The sequence below is a fragment of the Ambystoma mexicanum genome, chromosome 5p, assembly GCF_040938575.1.
Source record: "Ambystoma mexicanum isolate Mex_15411 chromosome 5p, UKY_AmexF1_1, whole genome shotgun sequence".
In the NCBI taxonomy this organism is placed as follows: Eukaryota; Metazoa; Chordata; class Amphibia; order Caudata; family Ambystomatidae; genus Ambystoma; species Ambystoma mexicanum.
In genome coordinates this window covers 47,469,410-47,496,049 of record NC_090930.1, presented here as the reverse complement: position 1 = coordinate 47,496,049, position 26,640 = coordinate 47,469,410, and the positions used below count along the sequence as shown (strand labels likewise).

At 47.4% G+C, this 26,640-nt stretch overlaps 1 long non-coding RNA gene across 1 annotated transcript in view; it reads left to right on the top strand.

The window, feature by feature from the left end:
• LOC138480707 (uncharacterized) overlaps positions 1–4,850 on the top strand; it is a 121,538-nt gene extending 116,688 nt beyond the window's left edge. Inside the window, exon 2 of the long non-coding RNA XR_011274118.1 lies at positions 2,940–4,850. This is a non-coding gene — a long non-coding RNA (uncharacterized lncRNA). The remainder of the gene's footprint in view (positions 1–2,939) is intronic.
• Positions 4,851–26,640: the final 21,790 nt, after the last annotated feature.

Genomic DNA, 26,640 nt, shown 5'->3' with positions numbered 1-26,640 from the left:
CCCCAGATAAACTGTTTGGTCTCTCATTCACTCTGCTGGGTCATACTCAGGCAACCAATCATTCAGAAGGGCATTCATGCAGGCAGGCAGCCAATCAGGCGCACAGTGCATTCAGGCTATTCTTCCCCATCCAGACACTCAAAACAAGGAATGTGGATTGGGAGAAGCACCCAGCCATTCAGCACTCCATACTGCATTCATACCAATTTCGGACAGAGCTGTTTCAGTCTGTGTCATATACCAGAAAACAGACACCCATAACATGAAATGTATATCTGTCACACACTACATTCACCCAGGTCCCACCCCAAGAGTGTACCCACAACATATAGTCATTGGGAAGGCTCCAGCCAGTCTGGCCTGGACTTCCCCATAATACCATATATGGAATTTGCACCCAACAGCCAGTCAAGGGAAGGGACAGAGTCAGGGCTTTCCAGGACCTACGCTCCTGCAGAGCGATGGTAAGCGTTACACAATACGATAAACAGTAGTCTGGCACCAACAATATTATCCCGGCAGTCCAGTTTATGAACGGATTATGAATCCTTAATGATGGCAACCTCCGGTGCATTGATAATGTTCTTTGTTGGTCAGCGCTTTGAGGTCATACCAATGATGCATAAGGCGCTATATAAATGCCAAGTAACATAACAGAACATATCCCCTTTGCCAGAGTCGTGTTAACAGTTTGCATTGTCAAAAACTTGAGGGTCCTGAACGTTCCGCCACGCTCTAATGAATTCCCCTGTTGGGACATTTCTTTTTGTTGGTTCATAATGACAACTTGTCGCATAAAGTATGGAATTAATCTCGGTTTCCTTTCCATATGTGTAGGTTTCTAGATGGTCTCCAACTACATGTATTGTAAAATCCAGAAAGTTAATATCAGTCTCACTGCTGTTTCTTGTGTGTTAGATTCCAAAGTCGTTTGCATTGATTCTCTGAGTGAACTCATCAAGTTCTTGAGGTGTTCCCTTCCAAATTAATAGCACATGGCCAATATAACGTGTCCATGACACAACTTTCTCAGGGTTTACAAAATGTGGAAACTTGCGTCCCAGGTAACCCAGGCAACAGGCGTACACCTTAGTGATCAGACACGAGTGACGACGTGAAGGGACAAAGAATTATCAGATAAGCTACTGGCCTACGATGTGACCAAACAGAGATTAGGTCTCTCGTAAATGATTTCTTATATTGAAATACAGGACTTAATCCGATTGTAGTATAGCATTAACACAATGTACCGTGCTTTGTACAGGAAGCGTGAGTAGTCTGAATGAGGGATGACTTGCACCCATTTAGGACAATTCTGAAAATATGATTGTTATTTTAGTGCAGATGTGATTATTTCACTAATATGGGGGGACTACATGAACACAATGAACTTTGCTTTGTATGGGAAGCGCGAGTGTGCATATTGAGTGCAACAAGGACAGTTCAAGAGTTGCGATTGCGTATTTTTTTACAGGTGGGATTATCCCATTAACATGGGCCAAATCAAATGAGAACAGACTACCAGGATGGTAAGATATTATTCTGACTTGTTATTCAACAAACACATATATAATATGTGAGCTGAGGAATGTTTTTTGTGATTACAGTAGCCCAATGGCTGGGGACATGAGTTTATCAGATGATGTCAGATGTGCACACAATGTTTGGTACGTAAGAGATACATTAATAAGGCATATGTGGTTTATGTTCTCTTTTATTATATTTATTATTTTATCCATTTGTCTCTTATATTTATTTTTCATCTTTATTTTTTCTGTTGTGTTCCAAAACCTCAAAATCCTCCCTACCACCAACCCTTGATCTCTGTTATATTATGGTGTTAAATGATGATTAATTGAATTAGATGCTAACTAACGCCCAGATTTGAAAAAGGCACTTGCGCCGAAACACATGTTATCAAAAGGTCTGGCCCACAAGGGTGGAAAGGAATTTTTCAAAATCAGACTTGGTGCTTGTTTGAGAGTTTATACCCAAACATTTACATACCGGAGTTGTTTTTTTCTCCCGTTTTACTCTCAAGACACGGCACAGAAGTCAAACACGCAATCCCTTTTCTGACTGAAAAAGGAAAGAATGGATATACATAGATTAATGTGTTTTGAAGTAGTGTTTGCATTGAAAATATAGATTGGAATACAGGTGTGCAGCAGGAGAATTGCTGTAGACTGTATTAAATACTCTGGGTCTAGTTGGAAAGCGTTACTTTTTTGTTCAGCAAGCGCAGTGTCACACTGAAACAAATTATGCACAAAGGCACTACATTTAACATATGTGCAGGATGCTTTATTAATCGTGTGCCACAAATTTAAAATATGTTTTTCAATTTTAAAAGAAAAAGACACTGAAAAAGTTAATAGCCATGGCCTTTATATAGGCATAGTGAAGCAGAAATGAATAATGTTAGACCCATGGCATTTTATTTTATAGCAAATGTATTTTGAAGTAGTGTTTGAATAATTTAGTGGTTGTGAAGAATAGTCTGTCAAATGTGAGTGATCCGTAATTTGAATATAGGGTGCACAAAAAATATATTTCATGCAAGTTTGGAGGACACCTGGTTGGAAAGCACAGTTTGTAAATGGGGCCTTATCTGCTTTATTGGCCCTGTTGACCAATGTTCTGTTTGAAGTACATTATATTAATTTAGACCTCGGGCTCTTGGGACTCATGTGCTGTGTGCTTTCTTAACTGTGGCCCATGAATTTAAAATATATATTTGCAACATTTAGCGCCTTTTATAGAATAATGCAGATTCTGCTAATGTGTCACAGATCAGACTGGTGGTGGAAATGTTTTAAGGCTGCCAAGAATCAGTGTGTTATATTTGGGCTCAAGGTGTGCTTGGTTGTTATGTTGTTGAATAGAGATATGCTGAACATTATAATGTACTGATTGTATATGTTATAATTCTTTTACAGAAATGTCTCAACAATTGGATGCTGCAGCAGGCCTCTTCAGGAAGAGCAGCCTGTAGAGGTGGATGTTTTGAGGGCCAGACAATGTCGCTTGGGGGACCGACAAACCATCATTGTCTCTTTGCTGTCCCAGCACTGTGCGGGTATGTGGTCCCTTACATACGGCGGACGCTGATGTCATGGATCTGAGGTGTATCATGGATTGTACAATTTTGCAAACATCAAGCCACGGGGAAATAGATCTAGGAATGCCCATGGATGTGTCTGTCTGATGAGTTCACACAATCATTGAGGATGGATCTGCGTAGCAAGGATTTATGGAGTATGCCATTCGCTGGTTCTCAGGGGACTTCAAGCCGCAAAGGCCTGGGGTTGCCACCAACAATGGAGAACGACTTTTGGGCTACTTTAAGGAGCCCCAGCAACAAGGATTATGGAAATGTCTCAAAAAAGAACCCAGGTTTTTGGACCCTGTCACTAACCGCAAGCACACGGTATAGAGTGGGTGATGGTGCCCACTGCTGTGTCATCACCAAGGGCTATACACCAGAGGAGCTGCTGCTACCAAGATATCAATCAAGGGGTGCTATAGCTAGTGGTTCTGAGCTCCAGAACCGGCACTACAGAATGTGAGGGCCCGAGGATGGGTCATCTTGGCTGTTCATCGTGAGGGCGCAAGGAATGGCTGAGGTCCCCCAACCCCGCCCCCCCCCCCCCCGACAATCGAAGCTGTTCTTTTTCCGATTCATCCAAGGGGCCAGAGGAATGTCTGGGGGGCCCTGAAGCATTTTTTGTTCTTTTGATTTATTAATGGGCTGCTGGATTGCCTGAGGCCCCATTGAGCAGAGTTCTTTTATTTTTTTTTAAGTCAGGTGTCATGGGATAGGTGACAAAAGACAACCCATTGTTTTTTACAGGGGTGATGGGTTTCTATATGTTGAGTGATTATCATAAACTCTAAAGTTATGGTGTAATATATATTGCATGGGGTTTATACAGTTTTTAAGAGGTGTAGCATGTTTTTTATTTGCAGTTTCTAGCTATGTAGAGGAGGCTGTGCATTTAATTTTTACGTTTTTACGTAGCGCTTAAACGTCAAATAGAGATGTGCAGATACAGCAGTGTTTGTTTTATCAATTTCTAGAAGATTGAAAGGCTAACCACTGTTTTGATTTAACCTCACCCGAGAAGCTCGCACTTGGATATCTGTACATGGTTTGTTAATGCTCAAGTATTTCTCATTATGAAAATTGTAAAGATCTGTTGAGTCTGGTTCGCTATTAACAGAAAAACTTGTTGAATTGTTTTGAAGTGTATTTCGCTCAAGTAACCGGGAGTGACATTTAGATGGCCTGGAGTACAAATGAACACTAATCTAGAGTGTTAAAGTATACAACTTTTTAGCACTGCCTACAGGGTGATAGGCAAAATAAATGCCTGGTGCTATGGTACCTTTTCATTTATGTTTTTGGCACTGACGCTTATGAGATGGAACAAATCAAACGGTTAAAATGTACAACCTGTATGTGCGAAAAAAATTTGATTTAAGGAGGGTTCTGTCGTATTTACCAAAATAGAGTTAGAGCGTGGTCGTGGCTGTAACTACTGATGAAAGGATGTCACATTTTTTGATCAGCTATTTTAGAAGTTTTCATAGAGTTTATTTATAGTTTGTTTTCTAAATTGTGATTATAAAAATCACTTTGTTTTCTCTGACATTGTCTGTGAATATACTTATGACGGGCTGTGCATTTATTAAACAGCTATTTTTCTTAACCTTTGGCAACAACTCATGGAATGATCACATTTTAAGCCTGATAATGTTGCCTCACCACATAGCATTTGGCGAATTATTTCTTAAGTGTTTTATAAAACCAACTGGGGTAGAGGCTAATAATAAAATGTAAAAATGCATTTGACGCTGTGACTGGCGATCTTTGAGTACAAGTTAAAATTCATTTTGCGGGCGGTGGTTCTATGTATAAGACCAGTCAGGACATGCATCGAGTTAATACGCAGCATAGCTTAAACAGACCCCAACAGAATGGGAAAAAGTCACAAAAGTCAGATGGGGAAGCCCAATTTGAAACAAAATTATGAAATTACTTAGCATTGTTAAAACCATACAATCGATGGTTCAAAGTGCTATTGAAAATGTGAAAGGGTCTATTTTGACATTTCTAAAGGATCTTAGGTGCGATACCAATGCCTTAGCGGCAGAGGCTTGTGAATTAGCCATAGGGTTGCAGGCATATATTACGATAGCCGATGGTCTGGTTGTTCAACACAATAACATTGCTGCAGGAGGGTCTTGTGGTGCACCTTGTGAAAGATTGATAGAGGTGCAGTCTGCTACAGTGCTAGACAATGCCCCTGCTGTTGAAAACAGCTGAGCAGCCATTGCGGTTTTCTCAACCGATATTTCACAAACATTTGCGGGGGGCCTAGTAAAATCAGATCCTGGTTAACAACCGATCTGGAAATACCACAAATACTAGACATATCAGATGAGCACAAAAAGGTATGATTATCAACTAATGACTACGTGCAAACCATGCCTATTAGAAAACAGAAACACTCAAAGACAAGCCCCCACAACCATCTGATCAGATACAGCTTAAAATATAAAACACAGTGTCAGACCCAATATTACAGCTGGGCTAATTGTGCAGCATAGCAGGGGTTCCCTGTTTCAACAGACCCCCCAAAAAAAGGAGGCAAAACTTAAAATGGGCCAGATCTCGAGCTCTGAGGCGTCACCTATGTAAAATCTTTAAAAAGTCCCAATTGGCTATATCTAAACGCGATCGGCCCAACACACCACAAGCACTAACCCCCACAGACACCAGATCCACCAGTTTATTTAGAAAGGGTCTTCAAAGAAGTTATAAAACATTCTCAGCTGTGGGGCAATGTGAGGTGTTTAGATTTGTGAACTTGAATCACCTGCACTTCCTGAGACACAGTCTAACAGTCATAACGGATGCTGTGGAAACACTGGTCCTTCAGATATTGGAAACTGTTGGGCCCAAACATTTCGTTCAAATACGAATGGAGGCCGATTTAAACAGACCATGGTTTACAAGGCAATCAATCCATGCTACTTTCTGGGTTTTGCAGTTTTTGGTGAATTTGCAAAGGGTTCTTCTGAGCAAGACTGAGATTTTATTTATTACGCCGCTAAAAATTGTAGCGTTAGTTGTCAAGCTACGCTCCGGCGGTGCCTATGAACCTTTGCGCAAAATTCTGCACAGCCACATCATAAAATCCAAAGGCATATAGATGGTTGTTAAATCTTGATCACAGGCCCTTAAAACTCAATATGGCATCTAGTCTCATAGGTTTATCGAACAGCAGAACACAACAGATGGCAATATACTTGCGAAAGCTCTGCAAGTGCACGCCGAGCTGGGGCATCCACCGGATACTCCAGTAGGATTTGGGCAGTAAAATCTCTTTGAGAAGTATTTTGATAGGCCCATCAAGATACTTTTTTTAACAATGGGGTGTGGCAGTATTTTCCCGCCAACGACTAAAGCAGCCAGAAACACTTTACATGTTTTACACCACGACGATCATGGACTATCATTTCTATGGTATAATAAATCTAAAAGGTTTGCTGGGGTCTAAACATCTGTCGGTGCTGCCAACACATTTCCAAAAACAAACAGATAGTTGTCAAAAGCACTGTTGTCTGTGTTTACGAGAGGAATGTCAAATGCTTAAGGAAATATTTGCCAAATGTCACGCGTTCGCAAAGTCTCGGAGCAGTCTAAAGACAGACATTCAGAAAGCGGCATTGGGGGCAGTCGTGTGCGAACTGCGTGTTGACTGAAAAAAATGTCTTCCTGAGAGTGATAACTGTACCGGAATAATCTGTAGGGTGTGCCAAGTTTCCATTAACACGGTCGAACACATGTGTTACATGGGAGCCGGTAGACCTAAAAATAAAAGAGAATTACATAGTAATTGACATGGAGGCCCGTCAAAAGAATGTAACCCACCAACCAAACTATATCTATGCCATACATATAACAGGAGACAGCTATTGGGAATTTACAGAGGACTCCTGTGTGGCTGCTTTTGTAAGCACTTTTGTAACAAGCCAATTTGTGGGCTATACCTTTCTAGCACATAATTGCAAATGCTATGATGGGTACTGGGAAAAAGTTAAAGTGAAACTTATCACCCAGGGTGCCAAGTTTATGGAAATCTTTGTGGTAGCTCTACAGATACACTTTGACTCCTTGAACCTTTTGCCCATGAAATTCAGCAAGATTCCAAAAGCTTTTAGTTTTCCCGGTCCAAAAGGCTTCTTTCCCCATCTTTTCAACACAGCTACTAACCAAAACTACATGGGGCCGATTCCAACCCAGGACCAATACAGTGTTCAATACATGATGCCTAGGGAGAAAGACCAGTTCATGACATGGTACAAGGTGAATTAGCATGCTGTGTTTGACTTTCACCAAGAGTTAAGGGCCTACCGTCGAGAAGATGTCAACATTTTATTATTTTAAGACAAGCTTGTATTTTGTTCAGGGACAGAATCATTCAAATGACTTGTGGAACACCTATAAAAGGGTGGGATACACGTGTTATACTGTCACGATGAGCAGACCAGATCGCCCCAGCCCAGCAGCAGTGGGAACATTGGGGCATGTTAAGGGCCCTGACTGGATCAAGCCTCAAAGGAGGGCCACCTGGACCCAGTCCTGGCGCCTCTGGCACCAGGCTCATGGAGCTAACCTCAAGGAAAACACAGGTATAATTGGTCTGCCACGGAGTGATTGACGCCTGTGCTAATTGCAGTTAAGGGCGTGGCTCTTAGCCATTAGCTTTCGCATTAGTCTGCAATCATGGGTGTGGCAGAGAGCTTCTTGAATTACTTGCACAATGGGAGTGGCAGGGCGTGGTTGGCTATATAAGTCCCACCCAAGCCCTAAAGCATGCTTTGCGTTATTCTGCAGTTAGCAGCGTAACGCTCTCCGAGGAACTCCTGCCAGAAATCTTCCACAAACCTGCAAAGAAAAGCCAGAGACCATCAGGCTTTGCATACTCACTTGCTCTGACTTACCTGTGCCTCGAGCAACGACCTGGTTGTTTGACGAGGACTCCAGCTTTCATCGATCGACGGCACCTGCAGAAGCACGAGAAGGAAAACAAGGTTAACCGCTGAGCTCATTCATCGCGCCCTGTCACCGCCGGGCATTGCTCACCTCTTCCGTCTCCATCGACCGGATTCATTCATCACGACGGCTCACAGGTACCTGGAAAAGCGAAGGAAAGAACATGTCAGATCACACAAACCGCACCTGAGCTCGTGCTGGCTCCCTAGACACAAGACAGGCCACCCTGACCCACTGGCTCAGCCGCTCGCACGCGTTGCACCAAACTAACGCACACCGAGGAGGGCTTAGTGCCACAACAGCGACACGAGCCACAACAGTGAAAGTAACACGGACTGCGGCACGCAGCAAAGGACAACACAGATAACAGAACACGGACAACATACAATACAACGGATTACACGGACAATAACAAGCAGAGCAACACGAGTTGCGACCACAGCAGTACTGGGTTGCCACCCGACTACAAGGGTCAGTGAAGTAACTGGATCCTACAGGACATTGCGGCCCTGCTGAGACTAAGCAGGAAGGAGAGCCCACCAACCAAATACACAAGGTGAGAGCGCTCCCGAGTGGGGAACACATGTGGAAGGAGCAGGGTGGGGGTCACAGGTGGCAGACACAGACAGTCTCACTCACCACCCTTTCCCCTGACGTAGGAGCTCACCCAAGGCCAGTCCAGGGAACAAAAGTCACGCAGCACCTCAAACCAGGGAAGCAGACACTCCACGCATCAGCGCCTGACGTCCCCACAGAGAAAAGGTGAGCGTAACAGAATGCAAAGTCACTCCCGAACCTTTGCCTGGGTGTCATGGAAGCCTCAGACTCCACCGACCAATTAGCCCAGTTACTGGGGGAATTGCATGCCGAGGTGCACGCCGCCAGACAGGAAACCAATGCCCTTAGAAGAGAACTCATTGTAAACTGTGATTGAATGGAAGAACTAGTTTGTGTCATGGCCACTGGCCAGGAACCCCAGTTCACATCCCCTAAAGGGTCCAGTTGGACCCAATCCTGGTGCCTTTGGCCCTTTGGGCTTGTCTCATTCCATCTCACATCAGTCAACCACATGCATTTGGGCCAGGCGTGGCCATAGGAATCAATGAAGCTGCACGTGCATCATCATTTGGGAGTGGCAGGGTGGAACCATCTAGCAGAGCAAGGGGGCGTGGCCGGGGCCAGGCTATTTAAGCCTGCCCGCCCGCAGGCCTACCCTTTGCGTTATTCTGCCTAAGAAGCAGAACGCTCACCGCTGCCTGAGAAGCATCTTGCCTGTTTTCCAGTGCAACCATCTCGGAGGAACATCTTACCAGCCGCCAGCAAAACCATTGCGGGGAAACATCTTTCCTGTCGTCCAGTGAAACCATTGTGGATAAGCATCTTACCTGCATAGCCAGCCAAACCATTGCGGAGGCGCTACTTACCTGGTTTCTCCATCAGAACCAGCTGAATCTTCACTGAAGCATCTCTTACCTGCTTGCAGTGACTCCATCTGCGATCGTCCAGGGCGTACTTACCTGGCTCGTGGAATACAACCACCGACTGCTCACCTTACCTGACCTTCAGCTCGGACACTAACTCCGAAGTGTAGGGGTCATTGCGGTCGCAGGCATCCTCCAGGTCCGCGCACCGCCACTCTTCTCCAAGCGTCACCAGACAGCACCTGCAGGATGAAAGAACAAATAAGGTTAGAAACCTAATAGAGACATTCGCTACGGTCACGCGCCATCACATCTCGCGCTTACCTTTGCATCACAACTGGTTATCTTCTTGAGAACACTTTGAAGTCCTCCACCGACACAACGGCTCCGCTGGGCTGCCATCACCTATAAGGGAGAAAGAGACATTAAGAGTACGAACTTAAATCATGTGACAAGACATTAATACTTATATGAACAATAATCATCATAAAGACTCCTACCTTCAAAGTGGTTTGGTCACAGCCAGCCTGGGCCACCCCATCTACGGACCAGTGACGTAACTGGGTCTTCTTGAAGCGCCCCTGCTGATGAGAAGCAGGACGGAGAGCTTGTCCTAACTATATATCAGGTGAGCCTATATAGGTAAACGCTTACTTACCTCATTTTGGCACGAAAGGTCCGAGAGGAGTCACGATAGTCCACACCCTTCTTATTGCCTCTCGTGTTCCCACAGGGGCAGTACCAGCATCCAGAACAGTATACTTGGCAGCAGCTGGGGGTGAGAACCTATCCCAGAGAGCCGAATCCAGGGAGGGCTCCAACCGTGCCCCAACGTCCTCGCAGAGACCAGGTGAGCATAACAGAACGCGAAGCGGGCTGAAGTCCATGCTTCCAGACAAGAGACCAGTGTCTTGCAAAGGGACCAGACCGATGATTTGGCAAGGCAAATGCTTCAGACACACGCGGGACAGGTGCTGCTACCTGGGATGTCACAACCTCCTAAATCACAGCCATCACCACCAGTCCAGGTGGTGCTTCCGGGGGCAGTGCCACTAGCCCCACCTGAATGTTTCACCGGTGATCCAAACAAATATGCAATATTTATAAATCAATGTTGTCTTCACTTTCTGTGCCGACCGGGGGCCTTTCCAAACAATAGTCCACAAGTGGTTTTCGTACTTTCCTATTTAGGAGCAAGTGCAGCAGACTGGCCGATACCATTAGTGAACCAGGATGATCCCCTGCTCTGAAACTTTGGGGATTTCTAACTAGAAATGGAAAAGTGGTTTTCTAGACATACCCAAGGCCAAGCCCTGGACATTGAACTGTTGTCCCTCAGACAGGGGAGCCAACACATGCTTACCTATATCGCCAACCTCAATCGCCTCATGGTGCAGACAAATTGGCCAGAAGAAAAGAGAACCATGCTCTTATCAGGGTTTGTGTGGGGAATTAAAAGATGTGCTAGCCCAAGTGGTTAATCATCCTGAAAGGTGTGCAGAGTATATAAATTTGATGGTACAGCTAGATCACCGGCTGCAGAATGGAAGAATGGACCGCTCAAGGAATGATGGGAGGTCCGTCTATATGCGACCCCAGGACAATCCAGCCAAAACCCATGAACCAGTCGAACCAATGCAGATTGGAGGAATACGCGCTCCTATCTCCAAGGCGGAGTGAGAGAAGAGGTGGCAGCAACAACTATGTTTATACTGCGGAAAAGCAGGACATTTCCTTCGAGAGTGCCCCATCAAACCCCCCAAAAGGAGTGTAGGAGCAACTGACAATGGGAAGGAAGAAAAGGAACAAGATCAGGAAAAGTCCTGCGCCCGGCAAGTGTAGGGGTGTACTTGTCAAGCAAAAAGAAGGAATCTGTACAGAACTCACACCTGGTCATCCCGGTACTTTTGGTCAACCATCAGCAACCCACAAGGGACTTAAAGTATGGTCTTCCTCTTGTCCTCCCGTCGTTGATAAAGGAATCCCTCCTTCTGCTCTACGGAGCATAGCTGAAAAAGTTCTGAGGCCCTGGCGATCATGGCCTGAAACAAGCCAATTTCGTCGGGAGCGGAAACCCGTGGAGGGGGCAACGGGAGATCTGTTCCGTTGTCGCCGCTGTTGTCCGTCCCCGTCGTCGCCGTCTCCCTCTCCCTCTCATCCCTTGGCGGAGGGGATGGAGGTGAAGGATGGAAGGGGGAGGTGGATGGACTCGCCGCCGCTTGGCTGGTGGACTCAGACGGTCCAGGCGCTGCTGGACTGTCCGCCGGAGGCAAGGGCATCCTTGTCCTTATCTCTGTGCACAGGGTGTGCAGTGCTAGTAAAATGTCCTCCGACCGGTCTGTCAGCGGTGGCATCGGTTGCGATGTGTGTCCTCCAGTTCCTCGTTGACCTGCCATTTTTCGTCAGCTCCTCCGTTGCTCTCCACGTCCGCCTCATCGGGATCCTTCCCGTAGGCCCTGACCTCGGCAAACTTCTTGTCAAGGACTGACTTGAGGACCGACAGCTCATCCTCGGGGGAGATATCTGAGTCCGCTAGGACTATCGCGCCCCCCTCCTTCTCGGCCTGGGGCTTCACGGGGGTCTTGTTGATGGGCTGGAAAGACTATTTCCTCCGGGATGGCAGGTAAACTCTAGGCTTGGAGGTCGTCTCCACTGGGGCGCGTCTGCGGGCTTCGCCGGAGATGCTGCCACTCCCTCAATTGAAGCCTTAGCCAGGTGAATCTGGGCCTTCACAACCTTTGGCATGTCTGAGGCCTTAATCGTCGGGGGAGGGTCACCGCCTCACTCCCCCTTGGCTTTCTCCATCAGGGTCAACCATGGCTTCTCCCAAAGCTTACCCGGGTTTTCCGACTTCCTTTTCGTCAAGCCGGAGTGTTGGCTCGTGGTTGACGGCATCGGCGATGCTGCGCCCAGCCTGGCAGCCGAGGAGCCCGTACCAACGGCGCTCCCGGTACCCGCGGACTTGCAGTTCTTTGCCTTCTGTTGGGCTCCCATCGCCGGAGCGCCCTCAAAGGTCTTAGAAAACCGCTCCGACTTCTTATTGGGAGCAGTACATTGCTGGGACTCACCTGCTGCCGGGTCCTTCGCCTCCAGCCAGTCAGCGAGTCGTTTGCGATAGTCCTTCATGGTCCAGACGAACATGTCCTTGCAGAACGCACAGTCCTCCCCCACGTGCGACTTGTCAGAGTGCAGGCAGTGGAGGCACCGGGAGTGCTCATCCTCCTTGAAGACGTTCTGTAGTTCAGATCCTGGGCAGATCCTAAACAGCTTGGATCCAACGGGCGTCGAGTCTCTTTTGTCTTTGGCCATGCCCACGTGGGCAAAGATCTTCCGGAATCCTTCAGGAAGTGAAATTCGACAAAAATTTTCCCTTGAGGGGCGTAGAAATTTCCGAAACGTGTCCCCTTTAATCGGAAGATGAATCGGTGGAGCTTGAGGCTCGAATTGACCGATAAATAACAGTTAACTCTCTGAAAAAAATGCAATACGCAGTAAAAGCTCGAGAGCTTAGCACAAGGACTCCCAACACTTGAACGTGCGGTAAAAATCTGAAGATGGCTGCCAGATGAGGGGCTTAGCTAGAGGGCAGTCATTGGCAGGGGGCAGTATGGCCCAGAGACCAGGGATTGGTTATTAGTAGAAAGACAGTTCAGAGACGAAACTGATTTTTTCTTTACCGAGGATTCCCAGCCTGACGACGGGGAATATTCATGAGCATGTGAATCCATGCCAGACCCCATGCTGGAGAAATGGCAGTATCCCCACATAAGAACATACTCCAGTTGGCTTTACCATTATAAATGCATGCCAAATTATGAAAACATGTCCAAACTGGCTGTACTAAAATGCTAGTTGAGCTTCATAATAACACTTATCATGCTTGATTTAACAACGATGTAGAATACAAAATACCATACCACAATCCAAAATTACTGAACTGGCTGCATTGAAATGCCAGTCTAGCTACATAATAACAGTGATGCTTGTTTTACCAAAAGGTGCCTAATACACTACAAAATGTCATGCCACAGTAAGAATAATACCACTGATCCTGCTTCCTTTATCAAAGATGCCCATTACAAAATGTCATACCACAAGAAGAAATGGCTAGACAGGCTGCATCAAAATGCAAGTCCAGCTACATAACACTTAACATGCTAGCTTTATCAACCATGCGCAGTAAAACATGCCATGCCTGCTGCATGGTGTGCCAGCACCTGGCAGTCAGACATAATCACAATGACTGATTTTGTGTGATTGCGAGGCACTGGGCTAAGACATTTCTTTACTGGCCATCTAACATAGATGGCCAGTAAACAAAATATGATGCCTATGCCCCGGTTCTCATAGCACCAAACACACACACAATCAAAGTGATTCTGTGTGCATGCAAGACGCTGGGGGAACATGGGGGTAGTTATGGTATATTTTACTAGACATCCATTATAGATGTCAAGTACAAAAAATACCATAGGCCTCATTACAAGTATTCCGGTCTGGAAATAGCGGTGCCGGTCGCTCTGTACCGCCACCTTTTCCTAGTCCAGCATACTCTGAGCCACGATTCCGCTAACACCGTCTCCTCAAGTGACCTACTGTATCCGGCAGCACCGTGAACGGAATCTGCGGAATAATGTGTCAACCATGCATGAGACACCGGCATGTTGGCAGTATGTTCACATTCCAAGTACTACGTACACAGAAACAATGGCATGAAAGTGGTGGTAGCACCGTGATGAGTGCACCGGAAACACTGGCATTGCGGACCAGGCGTTAAACAGTCAGGTGTGCAGAAACAGGCCACAGGTGGCCCAAATCAGCACAGGTGCCCACCATGATCACTGTAAAAATCACAAAAGGACCACTCCCACACCCCTCCCAACACTACCATGTTTGCAGCAGCAGTAGCAATCAGAGCTGGAGGCCCAGCATGCAGGGATACACCTTGAAGAGGCAGCAGATGCACAGGAGGAGAAGGAGGACCATCATGGCCATGCAAAATAACAATGGCCAGCAGGTTGTACCCCGCAGGCAGCCACCCATACTACACATAAGGGCCACACCCTTCAACCTCTGCCAAACCCAGATCCACACCGTGTACCAGCTAGACAGGGACATCATCACATCCATAGTGGACCTGATCCACGGTGACCTTGTCAGCCTTATCCAGATCAGTACTGCCATCCCACCCCTTTGCTCAAGGTATTGTCTGTGCTACGCTTCCTTGCCACCAGCACCTAACAGCACACTGTGGGTGAACTGCATGGGCTATCTCAAACATGTTTTTCGTGGGTCCTCTTTCAGGTCATTGATGCCATCCTGCAGGACATGTGTGATCACATAGGCCTACCCAGAACACCCGACCAGGTTAATATCACGAGAATTGCATTCCATGCCCTTGCCAGCATCCCCAATGTGATTGGTGCACTGGACTGCACACATGTGGAGCTGGTGACCAGGCATGCTGTCATTGTACAGGAACCGTAAACTATATCACTCCCTCAATGTGCAGATGGTGTGTGATGCACACCTCCAGATTTCCGGTATCAACCCACGATTCCATGGTGCTGAGGAACCCCCACACTGCCTGGGTACATGGCGTGTCACAGCGGTGAGCATACTTGGCTGTTGGGTGAGTGTAATGATGAAAGCATTTAAGTGGTATTTGAGGTAGTTTTTGGGGGTTAACCTCTTCAGTCTTGCGCCCTTTGTTAAGAAAAAAGCAAATTGCTGGTGTTGCGTCAGTGTGAAAGAAAGAACGGAGGAACCACTACCTCCCCTCCAACGTTTTTAGATTACTTTATGCCAGGTTTTCACACACTGAATGCGCCACATGGGTTCATTGTTATAATAATGTGCTGACTCAAATGGTGCGTGTGAAAAAACAGGACTCCCGTGGGAGTGCCCTTTTTATTGACATGTGTTTCGGCTCGGACTGAGCCTTCCTCAAAACAGGGCTTTAATTTTATACATTGAATCAGTAGCAGGCGTAGGAATAAAGCAATAAACAACTATGAACAGTGCATTGAACAATGTGTGTGGACAGAGATTGCGGAGGGGTATAGGGTAGAGTTTTGGAGGGTGAGATATTCACAATAAATATATACAGAAGAAATAATGTATTCATAAAGAGTAATAGGGGAGGGTACAAGAAATAACAAAAAAACAGAAAAAGAAAAGAAAAAACAAAAGTAAATTGACGTATCATTGAATCAATTGCACACAACCAAAAATAACAATTATTTCTCAGAAAACGATAACATACAATCTTTTGTTGAATAAATAACATTGGGAAAGGTACGGTAACCAGGAAGCAAGTAGCCACATGTTGTGTATTACATGTAAATATCATATTGATGGCTTGGCCATCTTACATGGTTATGACATTTGGCTTTTACTCTGCACGTGCGCACTGTTGCATACACATGGACACATTACATATTATTCACTTAGTGTCAGTTATTGCTGAGATAGTTGCCATCAAACTAGTAAAATGTGCATGGTCTTACCATCCATAGTCTTGTTCATTGTCTGTGGATGCACGAAATGATTTTCCCTTTTTTGTTCCTTTATCATGTTTCCCTGGGTTAAATCCCACCTGTAAATCATAGTTATATGTATCTTTGGTGAATAACAGATAAGTTGATGTCTAAACTTAGAGATTAATTCTTCAGAGTAAGGTTTTGCTGAACTGGTAATGATCTCGACACTGTTGTATTTGTGTCATGGTTAGGCGATTTTAGACCCGCTGTATCAAACAGTAGGTCGCATTGGCCGATTGAAAACATGTTTGGTATGGTTTAAGGGTGTCTTAAAGTATGCTCGTGCTCACTCGTCTGAGTTACTGTTAATCGATACTCACTGAACAGCAGAAACACAGACACAACATTGCATCAGTTTTACTAAAGATATAGTGTTGGGGAGAATTCTCATTTATGGCTAATTTCCCTCACCTAGTGAGTCCCCCAGCAGCTTTGCTGGACTTCTGGAGTTTTTTTATTTCCACTTGGTAAGAGAGCTTTTCCCCCACTCTTACCTGGGTTTTGCCATGTGTTTCTACCTGTTTTTGTGATTGTGGACTCTGAAGTACACCACTTCAGTAGCCCCCTTCTTTTTGTGTGTCACACATCACCTTCAGTGCCGTGGCAGAGGGTTGTCTTTGAGACTTCCCTCAACTCCATTTCCGAGGAGACTACTGTCCCCCAGAAAAGGGTAAAGTTACCCTTAACTTTACTTAGTCAATCTACCACAGATCCAGTACACCCCATCTTCCATGGCGTACTGGAAAGGGTTAACTCGTATCCCTTTTTATCTGTACCTCCTAGAGCATTGTTTCGCTCTTTTAACATTTAGTCTTGGCTGGTGGCAGTGGTATCTACCCTAACTTTTCTACCGCGATTATATTAGATAAACATGGTACTGTTCTTGGCTATTATATTAGCCTCGAACATAAACCCGCTTGACCAAATCATCTTTCTCTTGGCTCCGGTTGGTTTGCCATTTTTTTTTCTTAAAGTCCTTCTTGTGTTTCACTTTGCGCGGAAAACTAGGTTTGCCTTCTTTGTTCACTGTCTTTTGACGGGCTTCTGGGCGCCTGGGTGCCTAGGTGGGCTGAATGTAAGGGAGGAGTGTAGTCACCCGCTGCACAGGGTATCCTAGGAAACCCAAGTCGCACTTTGTCATGATTGGCCAGGGTAGTTGTCCGGGCTGGAAATCCCCCCTGCTGGTGATTGATAGCCAGGCTGCATGAATGGGTTTTTTTTGCATAAAAGGCAGGTCTCTTGGGCTACAAGTCAGAGAGTCGCCACTGGAACTACAAGGACCTGAAGAGAAGTGGAGAGAACGACGGCTGCTGCAACTACCCCATCCCGGTGAAGCCCTGCTGCAGTCTTGAGCTATCTGCCCTTCAACGACTCAGAGAAGATCCAGTCCGGAGTCTTCTTCCCTTGAGCTTGGTGGGGATAACCAGCTCATCTTCTACAGCCAGAGGATCCTCTTCCATGTTCGAAATCGCTTCACACTGCTGTAGTGGTCCGGATAGCCACCTGAAGAGCCTCTCCTGTTTTTAAGAAGCGCACCTTTTATTCCTTGTCGCTGCTGCCGTCCTCATCCCTGTGTGGTGCAGAGCCTCTTCAGACGTCGTCCTTCTCGGCGAAGCTCCAGGAATCGTGGGTCTGCAGGAAACCAACAGGAACAACTGCCAGGGCACCACCTGCACCATTGGAACAAGGTACTGTGTTCTGTTGAGGAAACTGGGTGAATCCCTTTCTTCTTCATTTCAAAGGCTTGCCCTTGTCTTCCCTCCCTCCTTAGAACTTTTGCTTCCGAACATTGACAATACCAAAGTACTTTTGGCTACGTTGAATCGTGAACTGTCGGACCGTGTGATCTTCGGCAACTGGCCCCGGTGTCTTTCGACCCTGGCTCCGGCCCTTGACTTTTGAACTCCTGTCTCTGAGTGTTTCTTGATTCTGCCTGCCTAAGCAAAATATTGCCTGTGATTTTTTGCCTCCAACTCCCTCTGGGTATCTCAGGTGCTAAGTGTGTTTTTGCCCCGGTAGCATTTCATGTCACAGATACGCGTTTGTTTAGTAGACTGAACTGTCAAAAAGTGATCGCAATCGTATTTGCGTAACGTGTTTTGTGCCTAACACCAGTTCATTCCAACACAGGGTACTTACCTTGAGACTTACTGTACAAAGTGAATTGGTTAGTTGTAGTATATTTAACGTGTGGTTTTTATTGAAGTTTAATAGAAGTGTTGTGTTTATAACGAATGGTTTAAAAATAAATGTACTTATATTTTTCTACCTGAAACCTTGAGTCAGTGTTTGAGTCACAGTAATTGTGGTCCCTTTGTGTAATCTCTGCTACAGCTCCTATACTCTTGAGATAAGCCTGGCTGCTCCACCACTGCTACCACTCTGACATAGTAGTACAGGCTTGTACCAACGGTAAAACTTGTATCACCACCTGTAGACTTAATTGTGTGTAGTGGTCCCTAAGGGCACTGCACAGGATTCTGCCTAACTTATAGCAATATTGCGCTCGCGGTTTAAATCCTGCTTCTTAGTCTGGACCACACAATTAATTATGTGTGTAATTATGTGTGTAATTGATTAATTGATTAATTCACACAGATTGAAAGGCCGCCCCTGCAAGGGTTTACCTGAAAAGTGTTTCATCTGTGTCCCTTGCGTCGGCTTGAATGTTTGAAGGTGATGTAGCGGGTCGCACGCATATGTTTGTAATGGTCGTCATGGTGATCCAACCAGTCCCTCTTCTGTGTCTCCTGCCGCCTATGGCTGGCAGCCATGTTTTGGGTTCCAAAACATGAAAACAATGACGGTCATGGTAAATCGCCCAACGTAGGTCACAGAATTGTACAAATTACTGATTTTAGGGTTATTAGTTATAATGTACGGGATGCTTATAATGTGTCACACATTAGATAAATAGGGCAGGTCTAAAAAAAAATTTAAAAAAATCGGTTGCCATCAGGCAATTCCGGCCGAAAGACATTGTTATGAAAAATTGCATTGACAAGGTTGTACTGCCTGCCATTCTGCCTGGAGTAATTAAGAGTTTGAAGGACTGATCAAAAAGGTGAAAATACCTCAGTTGTCTAGGGGATATTAGACTGGGAAACCTACCCTGAAGTAAAGTGCCTCAAGGCCAAATCGGGTTGCTGTCCAAATGGTAGGTCCTAAATTGCAAGATTCAATTTCCATCAATAAGTAGCAATTACTCAATATTTGTAGATGTCAACTAAGAACTGCGATTTGGGCTGACTGGACCCTTCTTGACTGCGTAGGTTATGTCGCATGATATATCTAACTGCAAAAGTATAGTTTCACGTGTGTAGCTAAACCCAATTCAATCATGCATATCATTTGGTTGCACTCATCCTATTTCAGACGGATTCATAAAATGGCACAAGTAGTACATAGGTGATGTTCTTCCCTATTAAGGACTTGTGAAATAAACCTTTACAGAAAATTAATCATCTCATTATCACGGATAAGCCCAATTCTGCTGTTCTAAATGTACGTATTAGGCGTGCCTCCGATTGAGTAGCATTTCTTTTTTTTTTCCAGCATGGATATTTTATTTATTATCAACCAAAGACACAACAATTAAACAGTAGACATCAGTATTGGCACCAGCGCAAAATGGCACAGTTCATGCAGTGTTAAGAAAATCATAAATGATCACATAACTCATTCATAGCGTTGTTTGGCCGTGTAACCAGAGGCAGCACAGAAAAGCTCTGTTTAGGGAGGGTGCGTCAACTTGTGGTTTAGTCTAGCCAACGGGCGGTTGGAGGCTTTTGCGTGAGTGCTGGATAGCGTTCTGCATAGTCCATGAATGGGGCCCAGGTGTTTCGGAAGGGATTGAAATTGCCCATGCGAAGTGCAGTAATCCTTTCCGCTATAACGATGTCCCAACACTTGGCCCACCATAGTGGGATAGAGGGACCCTCAGGGTGCTTCCAAAGACGGGTGAGGGCTATCTTGGCTGCTGTTAACAGGTGTGTGCACAAGCGGGCTGAGTTCCCTGACAGCGGCAAATCCCCATCCCCCGTGCCCCCCAGCAGAATGATTCCAGGGTCCCACGGGATGTTGAGACCCATGATTGCCTGCACGTGATTCAGCACCCCTTTCCAATAGTGTGCTGCTTTAGGGCAGTCCCATAGGAGATGGAATAGCAATCCCTCTTGCGGGCAGCCTATCCAGAAGTTCGGTGTTAAGCTTAAGCCCGCTTTGAACAGTTGGGCTGGCGTGATGTAATACCTGAAGCACACCTTATATCCCCCTTCCCTGTTGGTAACGCACTGGGTGCTTTTGTGAAGCCTTGACCATATTCTGCTCCATGCCTCTGGCTCCAGGGGGCACCCCAGGTCCCTCTCCCAGTTCAACATGTATCTTTCTTTCGTCTCTGGGCTAGTCTTTTCCAAGAGTTTGTAAAGGGTGGATATCTTGCCTCTCATGGGGGCCAAAGATGTCAGTGTGAGTTCTAGGGGGGTTAGGTCCCTGGATCCGCACTCTTTAACGATGCACCGAGAGATCCAGTGGCGGATCTGCGAGTAGCGGAACCTTTCCTCCTCAGGGATGTTAAACCTCGCCTTGCAGTCCTCGAACGAAAGTGGCTGACCCTCCTCTAGAAGGTCCGAAATTCTGTAAAGTCCGCCCTCCGTCAACTTAGCGAAGCTGCGGTTGCAAAGGCCAGGGGAGAAACCCGGGTTGCCCCAGATTGAGGTCAATGGACCCAGTGAGCTTTTAGTTCCCCATTTCCCGGCAGCGGTTCTCCAGCTGTCCACCATGTTGCATGTTGCTGGTAGCGGGTTCAGAGTGGGGGAGGATTACCAGGACTGGATATGCGGCAAGTCAGGCAGGGGCGACTTGTACCATGCTTCTTCCAGTTGCAGCCAGCAAGGGCGATCTAAAATACGCGTCCAGGCAAAGGCGTGTGCGAGCTGGGCCGTTCGCCGGTATCTGGGGATATCCGGAACGCCCAATCCCCCCAGCTGGCGACTCCATTTCATAATTTTCTTTGCAATATGTGGTCTTTTTCCCCCCAGATGAATTTCATGATTTCCCGCTGCAAGTAGATGAGGTCCTCCTCTGGGGTACCTGTTGGGAGTGCGTGGCAGTGATACAGCACTCTGGGGAGTACGTTCATTTTCACTGCCGCCACTCGACCCAGACAGAAAATCTCCTGTTTGTTCCTACGTTTTAGGTCCGTTCGGAGCGCTTTAAATAACTGCGGGAAATTGTGTTTGTAGCTCAGGGCGCTAGTTTTAGGAATTTGGACACCCAGGTGTTCCAGTGTGGCACTGGCCCATGGGATGGGGAGGTCAGAGCTCAGAATGCTTGTCGCTTTGGTAAGTTGATCGGTAAAGCTGAGGACTTATCATAGTTCACTCTGAACCCAGAGATTGCCCCAAAGGACTAGTTCTTCAAGCAGGGGCTGCAGCGACGTGTCCGGATCAGTAATGGTCAAGAGGACATCATCCACATAGAGTGCCACTTTGTGCTCTATCCCACCCACGGTGACCCCCCCTGATGTTTGGGTTAAGGCGAATCCTCTCGGCGAACGGCTCCATGGACAGGGCGAACACCAGGGGTGACAGCGGGCATCCCTGGCGGGTCCCTCTGGATATGGGGATGGGCGCTGATTTCCTACCGTTGACTCGGAGTTCTGTTGACTGGGACGCGTAGTTTGCCATTGTCCAGATTATGAAATTGTGGCCCAGTCCCATGCTAAGGTGCTCCTGATGTAATCCCAGTTTATTAGATCAAACCATTTATGTGCGTCGGGGGATATTATCAGCAGCGGGGTCCTCTTTCTATTTGCAGATTCGATAATATTTAGTGTTCGCCTAATGTTATCGTGTGTCCCTCTACCCGTGATAAAGCCTGTTTGATCTTTGTGTATTAACTCGGGGAGGATCCTGCCTAGCCTGGCTGCTAGCACCTTAGAATAGATTTTCCCCTCGGTATTCATCAGTGCTATTGGCCTGTATGAGGCCGCCTGTTCAGGGTCCTTCCCCGGTTTCTGGAGTAGGATGGTAGTTGAGTCGGCCATAGAGTTTGTTACCTTCTTGGTAGTCAAGAAGGAGTTGAACAATAGTGCTAGTTGCGGAGTTAGGATGCGTGCAAACGTTTTGTAAAACTTGGACGTCAGCCCATCCGGGCCTGGGGCAGTGTTCTTCAGTGATTTTATGGCATCTAGGATTTCCTATGCAGAGATCGGGGCCTCTAGGGAGTCGAGGGGGCTGTGACAGCCGGGGCGCGAAATGACGCTAGGTAGTGTTGCTGCTGGGCTCTTTCGTCTGGAGATGAGGGCGGCCACTGCATGATCGACTTGTGGTGGCTTACCAAGGTTTCTAATATGTCTGGAGTGGTGAATTTGCTTTTCTCGTCCGGCCCTTTGAGGCTTGTGATATTGTTCCTGCCGTGTGTCTTTTGTAATTTGTATGCTAGTAACCAGTTTGCCTTATTGCTTTTATGATAGTAGAATTGTTTTGTGTACGCCAAGGCCTTCGCAGTGCGGTCGGCCCAGTGCATTTATAGCGCCCTTCTGGCTTTATTTTAGCTCCCTGTCCATCTGTCTGGAGTATTGGGCCTTTAATTATTTTTCTAACGCAGAGACTTTGGATTCCAGAGCTTGTGTGCGGAGCTTGGAGACTCTGACCTGTTCAGCAGCTGCGCTGATAAACACTCCCCCTTATTACCGGTTTCATGGCCTCCCATAGTAGCCCTATTGTGACTTCGGGGTTCTGATTTCCCTTGAAATAATTAACCAAGGCATCTTCCGCCTCTCCCCTGATCACCTGGTCCAGTAGAAGGGTATCATTGAGCTTCCAGAATCTGGGAGGTGGATTGGGGCCCCCCAGGATCGAAAGGTCCGCCGACCCTGGTGCGTGGTCGGATACCATGCGTGTATGGATTTCAATGTTGCTGAAGCAGGGTAATAGAGTGCTAGTGGCTAGTAAGAGGTAGATTCCGGAGTGCCCCCCATGTGCGTTTGAGTAGTATGTGTAGTTGCGGGTCTCTGGGTTAGTTACCCTCCATATGTCTACTGTGCCCAACTCTCTAAGCAGCCTAGCTAGGGCAAGTCCTTGGTGACATCTGGGTTGGACGGGGCAGCGATTTATCCCTTGCAGGGTCCGGGACTGTGTTTAAGTCCCTCCCGATTAGGAGGTACCCCGTGGTGAAAGTTAGCAACAGTGGGAGTAGCTCTAGTATGAATTTGTCCTGATTTGTATTGGGGGCGTAGATCCCCGCGATTGTAATTGGCTGCTCGGCAATGTGTCTGCGTATGACGGGATATCTGCCTGCAGGGTCCTTTTTGACTGTGGGGCTGGACAGAGGAAACTTGTCGCTTAAAAGGATCGCCACCTCCCTCTTTTTCTCGCCACTGGGAGCAAAGAAGCTCTGCTTGAAGTGCTTGAATTTAATTTAGTGCTCATCGGCTGGCAAAAGGTGGGTTTCCTGGAGAATTACTGCGTCTCCATTTAGCGACGCCTGTCTATTCTCCACCGATGTGCGCTTCCTCACAGAGTTAAGACCTTGGACGTTTCAGGTCAAGATGCGGACATCTCCAACGTTGTCCAGGCCTATTGATTATGGGGGAGCGACTGGTTCTTTGCAGATAGTGCTGTGCAGCAGCAGGGGAACCTTAGAGGGGTTCCCATGTGTGTGTTAGATGATGTGCCGCGATTACCGATGTCCACGCGTGAGATTGTAACTTAACTGGGGCCCCTGGGGATCTGAACTATTCCCTGGCCCCTTAACCACCCCCTGCCCCCACCCAAAAACCATTGGGATGAGACCATAAAGCGCAACCGTGGGGTTGCTAGCCAACCCAGTCGTCGGAAGTTGCGCTTTGCAGAAGTAGAAGGTATCTGCAGGGTTGTGACATTTTGGGCTCAGGGACAGTACAGATGAAGGTTGGTGTGGGATTGTGCACTTAGCTGCGTGCATGTGAGTATCCCTGTGGGTGCCAGACCGCTCCCCCCCCGCCAGGATGAGATGGGGGATCCAGGGCGATGTCGGTGCTCGCGTGTCCCAGGGGTGCTCCGGGGGGTATGGCGCTAACCTTCCATATCAGCTTCGGGTGGATCACTGTGACCCACCATTTAGTTCGGGTCATGCTGCTTCCGGAGGCCCCGGGGCCTGCGGCACCTGCCGGCACATGACCAGCGGCTGGATGGTGGCGAGCCAGGTTGTGACTGGGAGCGTGCAGCAGGCTCAGAGCCCTCGTTGGTGGATCCCTTTCCCAGAAACCGTTCCTCCTCCTTTGGATTACGGATCTGCCTGCGAGTTCCTTCCCATTCGAAGCATAGGGCTGTTGGGTGGTCCCAGTGGTATTGTATTTTCCGTTCTTGCAGCCATTCCATTAGGTTGCGGAGGGCTCTCAGCTTCTGGAGGGTTATGCTTGCAAGGTCTTGATACAGCGCAATGTTGGCACCTCTGAAGGCGATTTGCTTCGAGGATCTAGCCTCCCTCATTATCTCCTTGACCCTGAAGAAGTGGATTCGGACGAGGACGTCCGGGAGGGAGGATGATGCTAGCCTTGGCGCCGTGCGGTGGACTGTCGATTTCTAGAGGGGCACTGTCCAGTAATGTTATTATGAACCTGAAAAGGTCTTTGGTGAAGCCCTCGAGCTCAGCGTTAGTGATTGTGGAGGGGATTCCGCGAATGCGGATGTTGTTGCGGCGGGATCGATTTTCTATATCCTCCTACTTGGTTTCGAGAGCGTCGCACCTGGCTTCCAAGGCCGCTATTCTGTTTAAGCCGCACTCCAGTTCGAAAGTGTTATCGCACAGGCCATTCTCCACTTCCTCAGTGCCGCATTCTACCTCCTCCACTCTTCTGTCCAGAGAGGTGATCATTTTGGTGATCTCTTCTGTGCCCTTTCGGATCTCTTTGGTGAGGGCTAGTAGAAGAACTTTTAGATCTGTTTTAGTAGCGAAATGGTCAGTCTGCGATTGCTCCGTTGTGTGGGTGCCCCCAGATGTTGCGCTTGCAGTGAGGTTGGGCTTTCCTGCTTTATTCTGTCATGTGTTGGTCATCATTGTCGTGATGTGCGCTTGTTTTGCTGCTTTGCCGCTTTTCGTCCATGGCGCCGCCGGTCGGGAGGTGTAAATAGGAATGCTACGGCTTACTCCATCTGCTCACAGCTCTAGGGTGCTCCTGTGGGGTAGAGGGCAGAACTCTGACGGTTGTGCCCTGCGCCGAGGGGTTCTGGCACACGCCTCTGTGATGCTGCACCGTCTGGTCCGGCATGAGGGCTACTGCGTGTGCCGGGACTGTACGTAGTGCGCTTTGGGATGACTCACGCGGTGTCCGGTTGTGCTCCGCTGCGGTGGTGGGATGCTCTCGGGTTGCAGTTCCCTGCGGCCTGTCCGTTGTGTTGCCAGCTGGCTCCTCTGGGAGCACCACCGGGATGCTGCACTTGGGTGCTTTGGTCGCAGGCACAGGGAGATTCCTGGCCCCGCTCCCGGCGGTTCTGTGTTGAAGCTGCAGAGCGATGTGGGAAGAGCTCGAAGCGGGCCGCTTTAATTAGGAATGGTGCTTTGCTTGCGAGCTGGGCTGTTGGCTTGTCCGTGGATGTGCTTGATTATACTGGCACTCGCGGGGGGGGGGGCTGTCCAGGTATGCAGACAGAAATCCATAAGTTCACCCTGATTCTATGGAAAACTGCCCATACAATGTCTAGAGATCAATTCCCACTGACAATGTACATGTTATCATGCTCATCTATGAAGTATGCTACGTCTTCTGCAATTTGCATGTAATAACTTGCATTGGTGAGTGAACTATACACAGACTGTACCAACATGATATAGGCCCCACAATGAGATTTCCCCTTTCTGTTGCTGCCGTGCAGGTGACGCTGGATACCCCTGGATGCCATTGTGGATGACCGCCGTGAGGCAACCACAGAACCAGCACGAGGAGGGATACAACCATGCTCACATCAGGACACGCTGTACGAGTGAGCAGGCATTTGGCCTGTTAAAGGCAAGGTTCTGCTGCTTGAGCAGATCAGGTAGGTGGCAGGGGGGGATGCACTGATATACAGTCCTGTGAAGGTGGGCAAGATAGTCCTTGCCTGTGCCATGTTGCACAACATGTGCATCAGGCGCAACATACCACTGCCCCCGGACATGCACATGCACCCACCTGATGCGAAGGATGAGAATGACAGTGATGAGGAAGTGCCATTGGCATATCGCAGGGATGCCATGGAAGGGCGTGAGGCACTCGATGCACTGATTAACCACTATTTCTGAGCACATCACACAAGCACATGGCCTAGGACAGCTATCGCACTCTACACTGTTCAGGAAATACATCACCCAGTCACACAATAAATGAATGTACAATCATGATTTCAATGCAACACCAAGTGTAGTGTAATGTATATAATTGAATGATTAACAAATGTGGAACTACACTATCAAAACTATCCCTCCCCAACTATCCCTCCCCCGTCCCCCTCCCCAACTATCTCTCCACAACTCCTGTCAGGTTGTACAAGTAGTCCTTGCAGAAGACACATACAGGGCACATGTCTGTTGTGGGCCTATTTGCGTCCCCTTTTGCTATCTGACATGCGACTGTGTGCAGAGGTGGAAAGGC